This window comes from Anabrus simplex, chromosome 12 (genome assembly GCF_040414725.1).
Source record: "Anabrus simplex isolate iqAnaSimp1 chromosome 12, ASM4041472v1, whole genome shotgun sequence".
NCBI lineage: Eukaryota > Metazoa > Arthropoda > Insecta > Orthoptera > Tettigoniidae > Anabrus > Anabrus simplex.
Window position 1 is genome coordinate 55,375,581 of NC_090276.1, and position 7,867 is coordinate 55,383,447.

Genomic DNA, 7,867 nt, shown 5'->3' on the forward strand with positions numbered 1-7,867 from the left:
GACCACTCAAAATTATCTGTTTTATATTGGGAAGAACCGCTCAGTATTTTCTCAGTTCGTATGTCACATCATTGCACAAGACTTCAATAATCGAATTACGAGATCACCGGTGTACGTGGAATCGTGGACAGTGGGTAAGTGAGTGACGCAATAACTTAAATAAAAAGATGTTGAATCAGAAAACCATAGGGCTACTCTGCATCTCGGGTAGCCTTTACACAATATTACGATTTAAAAAAAACACTCTGCTGATAGAAAGAAACATATTTTCAAAGATGACCGAGCGAATTGTCCATGAGGTTAGGGTCGCGTAGCTATGAACTTGCATTCTGGGGATGGTGGGTTCGAATCCTACCGTCAGCAGCCGTTAAGATGTTTTTCCGTGGTTTCCTATTTTCACACCAGGTAAATGCTGGTGTTGTACCTTAATTAAGGCTACGGCCGCTTCCTTTCTACTCTAAGCCCATCGTCGCGATAAGGTCTGCCTGTGTCGGTACGAGGTAAAGCAACTTATTTGATTTATATTTAATATGAAGCCTACGTATTGCGAACACATGTATTTTTTTACATCTTATACTGTATATATAATAGAGAGAATTTAGGGAAAACCCTAAGTTGGTGTATAAAATTTGAGTTATGTGAGTTCTTCTTTTTTTCTTCTGCTTAAATACGTAAGTTTTGTACTTTAATATAACGAGCATGTATTGTACCACACAAGTGCCTATTTTTCCCTGAATTTCATTTTTAACTTATTTGTTTTGTATTGTGTACTTACCGTGAATGCAATGAAATTCCCATGTTATTTGAAATCATTTAAGAAAAGACTAGGCAAACAATTGATAGGGAATCTGCCACCTGGGCGGCAGCTCTAAATGTAGATCACTGATGGTTGCGCGTACAGATAGTTTTCATCTAATTCTATATACTTATTTAATGGAGATGTCACTGTGGGGGAAAGGCTTTGTAACAAAAAAAGAAAAAAATTGAAGCGAAAAGGTGGCTACCCGGAGAAACCTGAATCTGAAAACTAGATAACGCGTAGTAAAGCAGTTCATAGAATGAAGACCAGATGGCAGCAGCAAGCTTTGAATGTAGTTGCTGCTGTCATATCAGTAGACACTACACAGATGTGATATATAGGAACGGTAACTCTATAATGTGCCGTGAATCGGATCACTATCTATTCAGTAACGTGAACGGAATCAAATGAATCGATTCAGTAAAATAAATCGAATATCCCACCACTATTGTAAAGCAGCCTTGACAACACAGCGGGCTTATCCGTTGGCTGCAGCTAAAAACGCTTAAAGCCTGAAGTTCACTAAACCAACCATCCTAAAGGGGTAAGCTAAGTCTATAGTGGTAGCTCACTTCTTGATCCCAGCATACGCCACTGCAGTACGCTAACCATGTGTGTTTATGGCACGGCATAACAGCTTGACTACAGCACTATATAAGAAATACATTAGAGGATATCCGTTTATTATTGGGGCAGAGTACTGTATACATGTTTGTAGCTGTATTTTATATGAACAGGCTCAAAATATTGATCATTCTTCCACTTTGCATTTAGTTTCCACCCGGATAAACGGCCACGGCTGTAGGAATGTGAATGATCAAACAATCCATTTACTGTCTCTTTATTCTCACAGACATGTCAAACATAACCATGAAAAGTTTCTCACATGCACTCGAAACTCCCCTTTACAGCGTGCTTTGAATCTGCACAATTACTAAGTTGAAACACACGCAGCAGGACTGTCCTCACGCCTTTCTCTTTGAACTGTTTCTTCGTGGTAAGCAAGACCACTCACTTCTGTAAGATGAGTGGGAAGAAAATGGCGGCCCAGACGATGAAAGCTACGAGGAGTCCTATCATAACCCTGGAACGCATGGTGTCCCAGCCGACGAGAACGGGACGTGTGCCTCTCCTGCTAGTGTTAGGAGCACACGGCTGGGTGCCCTGAAAGAAAACCAACTACATTTTAGAAACAAGATCATATACATATATCATTATTATAGACCATTATGCATTTCAGCGTTCAGTCTGCAAGCCACAATCCTCTATTTGCAACTTGTGCTTTGGCCTCGTTTAGTTCTATACTTTTTATCTTTAAATCGTTAGAAACTGAATCTAACCATCGTCGTCTTGGTCTTTCTCTTACCCTCTATAACAGAGTCCATTATTCTCCTAAGTAATCTATCCTCCTCCATTCGCCTCATATGACCCCACCACCGAAGCCCGTTTATGTGTACAGCTTCATTCATCGAGTTAATTCCTAATTTAGCCTTTATTTCCTCATTCCGAGTACCCTCCTGCCATTGCTCCTACCTGTTTGTACCAGCAATCATTCTCGCTACTTTCATGTCTGTTACGTCTAACTTATGAAAAAGATATCCTGAGTCCACTCAGTTTTCGCTCCCGTAAAGCAAAGTTGACCTGAAAACAGACCGATGTAAAGATAGTTTCGTCCGGGAGCTGACTTCCTTCTTACAGAATACTGTTGATCGCAACTGCGAGCTCACTGCATTAGCTTTATTGCACCTTACTTCTGTATATTACCATCTTGGGAGAACACACATCGTAAATACTTGAAATGATATACCTGTTCCAGCTCTGCAACACCAATCTGACATTCAATTTACAAGATTATATCAGTGACGGCTGGTGGTATCTGAAACTGGGTGTTGCACCAAAATTTTAGTGTCACATTTTTATAGTTTACAGAAATAACAAGAAACGAGTATGTTTAAGTAATGAACTACATTCCTACTAAAACTGAAGTATATCTGGCAATTACAACCCAGAAAATAAGAGGCTAATCATTATACACTAACTACAGTTACTCTTAATAATAATAATAATAATAATAATAATAATAATAATAATAATAATAATAATAATAATAATAATATGGATAATAATAATGCTATTGGCTCTACGTCCCACTAACGACTTTTTGCGATTTTCTGAGACGCCGAGGTGCCGAAATTTAGCCCCGCAGGAGTTCTTTTACATGCCAATAAATCTACTGACACGAGGCTGGCGTATTTGAGCACCTTCAAATACCAACGGTCTGAGCCAGGATCGAACCTGCCACGTAGGGGTCAGAAGACTAGCACGTTAACCGTCTGAGCCACTCAGCCTGGCACAGTTACTTTTTGCCTCACTTGAATTGAAAATTTGCCGTCCTGTTTTTCATTGAAACAAGATGTTGGTAATATTGAGGGTGGTGTGAAAAATAAATTATCCAGCAAATTAGCCGTGCGGTTATGGTCGCGTAGCTGTGATAGTGGGTTCGAACACCACTGTCGGAAGCCCTGAAGATGGTTTTCCACGGTATCCCATTTTCATACCAGGCAAATGCTGTGGCTGTGGCTTAATTAAAGCCACGCTCGCTTCGTTCCCAGGTATTTGCCTGGTGTGAAAATGGGAAACCACGGAAAACCATCTTCAGGGCTGCCGACAGTGGGGTTCGAACCCACTATCTCCCGAATACTGGATACTGGCCGCACTTAAGCGACTGCAGCTATCGAACTTCCTCCTTTTATGACTCCCTCTTGTCTAATTCTTCAAGCGATCGTTCCTTTACGGGTTTTCTCATTTTTATGATCATGTTCACAATTTTTCTTGTCGATATGGACTAATGACCACGCTGTTTTACACCTTAAGACAATCGTGACAAAAATCTTTGCCAGTTAACACAATATTCCCATGTTAGCAATGCACGGCGTTGATATGGACTACCGGACGAGTTGGCCGTGCGGTTAGAGGCGCGCAGCTTTGAGCTTGCATCCGCGAGATAGTGGGTTCGAACCCCACTGTCGCCAGCCCTGAAGAGGATTTTCCATTTTCACACCAGCGAATGCTGGGGCTGTACATTAATTAAGGCTACGGCCGCTTCCTTCCCACTCTCAACCTTTTCCTATCCCGTCGTCGCCATAAGACCTATCTGTGTCAGTGCGACGTAAAGCAAATTGTAAAAAAAAAAAAAAGTGCTAACTGAAATGGTAGTTCAAGGGAAATTCTAAAATTTTATCTTAGTATTATCAGCGTTTCTATATATATATAAAAGGACATAGCCAAAGTTGTAGTAAATAACATTTCTAATCATTTTTGTCTTTACAGATTTTTCTGTACAATAATAACAGAGATAATCGTGAATTTAGACTTTAGCTCAATTGCGAGAAAATGGTTGAACAGAATTTAAAGTTTAGAAATAAATTGCAATCGTGTAGGCTATAAATAATTTTATTCATTCTATAAGCCAAACTTAGAGTACACATCGATAGCAGAAAATAGATACATATACCCTTTATTTCTAGAAGCATAAGAAATCATTTCTACTAAGTGAGCTTGTTTTTTCTACGTGTGATGACACGTCTGTGACGGGATGGTGAGCAATGCTTATCTTTACCAGCAAGGATTTGTTTTCAGAGTATATTACTCAATAATACTAGCATGACGTAATTTCTAAAATGTCTGATTTATGACCTGTGTGACCAGCAAGCTGACAGCCTCTTAGCAGTTGCGGATGCTCTTCGAGCAGGTTGTTGATGAGGTTAATACTACATGCAGACAGTCGATGTGAATGAAACAGCTTACACATAAACTCTTAATAACTGCGACGTTTACTTGCATGTACAGCTTCTCTCCTTCGGTAATTACGTCGAGCAACTTTAGTAGAAAAAAGAATTGTCTATACTTCCTACGATCATCTCGCGTAATTGTACTCTTCTAAGAGACCTTTAGTAGGTTTGTAGGTAACATCTTTTTCGATGAGACTGTCGCTGTTCATCTTAACATCAGCATCTCGAATACGAAAACATAGCGAATACCGTAGGTTGTGTCGGTGCGTCTTGTAAAGTGATTTTCTATATAAGGAGTAAAGAGTGAATAATAAGTATTTTGAATAAATGTCTTTAACTGATTACGACAGATACTCTGCTGGGTTCATAACCTCTGATAGGGAAGGTAGATCTTGTTTTGACGTAACAGGTACAATAGCATTTGTAAGTACAAACTCAACTTGCTTTGATTGTAAAGAGACGTTGAAATCGTCTTATTTATTGCCTTCTTATTCTTCATCATTACCTTATCTTGCTACTTTTCTTCGTGAGATGTTTACACGGCGACAGAAGTTATAGAAGGCTTAGAATTAAAATGTCTAATAGCAAAGAAACGTTGAGTTCTTCGTTCTCCTCTTCATCCTTCTGCATCTCCTCTTCTTGGTTCTCCTTATCTTCAGATGGAACAAAACTTGTCGTATCGCTTAGAACACACGCTTCTTTATATTACGCTACCGACATTCATGGACAGTTTCTAAGCGTTTTACTAGTAGATTACTTGAACAAATGTGTTTAGAATGTACATGACGTGCGAGATTATCGCATCTGTTAAAAGCAGCAGACCGAGCTCGATAGCTGCAGTCGCTTAAGTCCGGCCAGTATCCAGTATTCGGGAGATAGTAGGTTCGAACCCCACTGTCGGCAGCCCTAAAAATGGTTTTCCGTGGTTTCCCATTTTCGCACCAGGCAAATGCTGGGGCTGTACCTTAATTAAGGCCACGGCCGCTTCCTACCCACTCCTAGCCCTTCCCTGTCCTATCGTCGCCATAAGACCTATCTGTGTCGGTGCGACGTAAAGCAACTAGCAAAAAAAAACAAAAAACAAAAAACAAAAACCAGCAGAACATTGACTGCACGCGAACATTCTGAAGTTATGCCTAACGGCCTTATGTCACTGAAAATTGTCTTGCCTTGAAAAATCCTCAGCGCACAAATCTATCTATATATATGTTATAAAGCAGAATGTCTGTTCCTTATACAAAGCCATACCGTTACACCAATCTGAACCAAATTTTGTATACTTACCTTTTAGGACCCTGCGGGTAACCCCATCTACAAGAAATTTTAACATCCCTCACTATTTCCTACATTTAGGCCCTTTGGCACATTAACATAGGCTAATATAGGCGAAATATTAAATTTGTCGTACAAGGACAAGACAAAACTCATTTTAAGTCTCACGATGCGTAGAACAAAATTCGGTGACGCCCTACGGGCCCCGAAAACCATGTTTTAACGGTCTAAACCTGAAAACACCTAATTAATTCAAAAAACTTCAGTGAGTAAAGACATCACACACGAAAGTGTTAGACAAACAAAACACATACGGAAGCGCTGCGACGTAGCAGAAAAAAAAAATAGTTGTAAGGTAGTAAAGTATGTATCCATATTATTCCCTGCAAGTAAAATATTTCGTACTATTTCTTAATTTACCGCAGATTTTAGACTTTGTGTAAAAGCAATTATTATGTTCAATTTGGGACAAATATTACAGTGATATTTCGCCGATACTTTTGGGCTACGTAACCTGCAAAATGTGTTAAGAACATAAAGAAACAAACAATCCAGATATCTCACCAAAATTAAAATTTCCATTTATGTTTTCAGTAAATTTGTTGACAGTAATTTGTTTTATCACAGTTCTGTGATAGTCTAAATACGTGATTATCTTTGTTATTATAGCCTGTACAGAAAAAACATGTTAAAACAAAAATGATTAGAAATGTTATTTTCTAAACTTTGGTTATGTAGTATTTTTCTATAGAACTACTACAAATGCAATTACACGCGAATAAAATTTTAGACTGTCGCCTAAACTACCATTTCAGTTAGCATAAATAAACAATTTCTTGTCTACGTGTTAGCAGTTTATTCTTGACCTTTACGTTCTATCTTTTGTTACATTCTGTTCAATCATTTTCTCAGAATTCTGTAAAAGTATTCATTCACTATTATCTCTGTTATCATGGCCTGTACAGGAAAACATGTTAAACCAAAATAAATACAAGAGCATGCGTCAAATAAGATAAGCCGAGAATAGATATTAAATGACTTATTATCTACGCACCCCTACCTCTTATTTTAAAAATATATGGGCAAAAGGTAGAAACGATATGCTATGATGTAGGGCAAGCTAAACTAAACATGTTAAACTATGGAACAGTTTCCTATGACCACCGATTTAGGTGATAATTTTTTAAGTTAAGGGATCTTTTTACCCCCAAACCTATTTTTTACTTAAAAGTCATTTAAAGTATCATCTGAGACTTTTCTAACGTTAAGTCATTTTTACCCCAAAACTTTGAAAAGATACAATAGGGGGTTGACCAGTTGTAAGATCATTTTTGATAAATTGTAAGTTAAAATTCGGTTTCCTGTGTCCATCGATATCTGTTTACAATTTTTTCTGTTTTTGACAAATAAGGACGTGAAATTAAATGCCCGTGGTCGATTACGCTGACGCTTTCTGAGACTCATTGTATTTAAAGCTATACCACTACGCTCATCGTCTTCCTTGACGACACTTCATTCTACAACACTCTTGAAATCCCACAGGGGAAATGAGTGAGAACATACATCATATTATATTCATATTATGTTTCGGAGCTTCGCCATGCGCACGGCCCCGCAATCGGCGTCAGGCTACCTTGGAGTCACGAGGCTTCATGCGAACTGACCCCGGTGTTCGGAGTCGCTGGAGATGGCACTCTCGATTTCACGTTTCATTCGCACACATCCCTAGTAGCTGTCTGCTAGGGGTTCTACAGCATTAGTCGAGTTACGGTACGCTGATGATAATGCAGTTGTAACTCAGTCTGAAGAACTAGTGTTAATCCTGAATGCCTTTTCAACTGCATCCAGAAAGATTGGTCTCAGACTGAATACCAGTAAGACACATATTCTCTATCAACGAGCCCCTGGAGAAGGACATAGACAGATCAATATCTCCATCGACGGAGTGAGCCTTCAAGTAATAAACTGCTTTCCTTGCCTTGGCAGCATCCTCTCATCAAGAGCT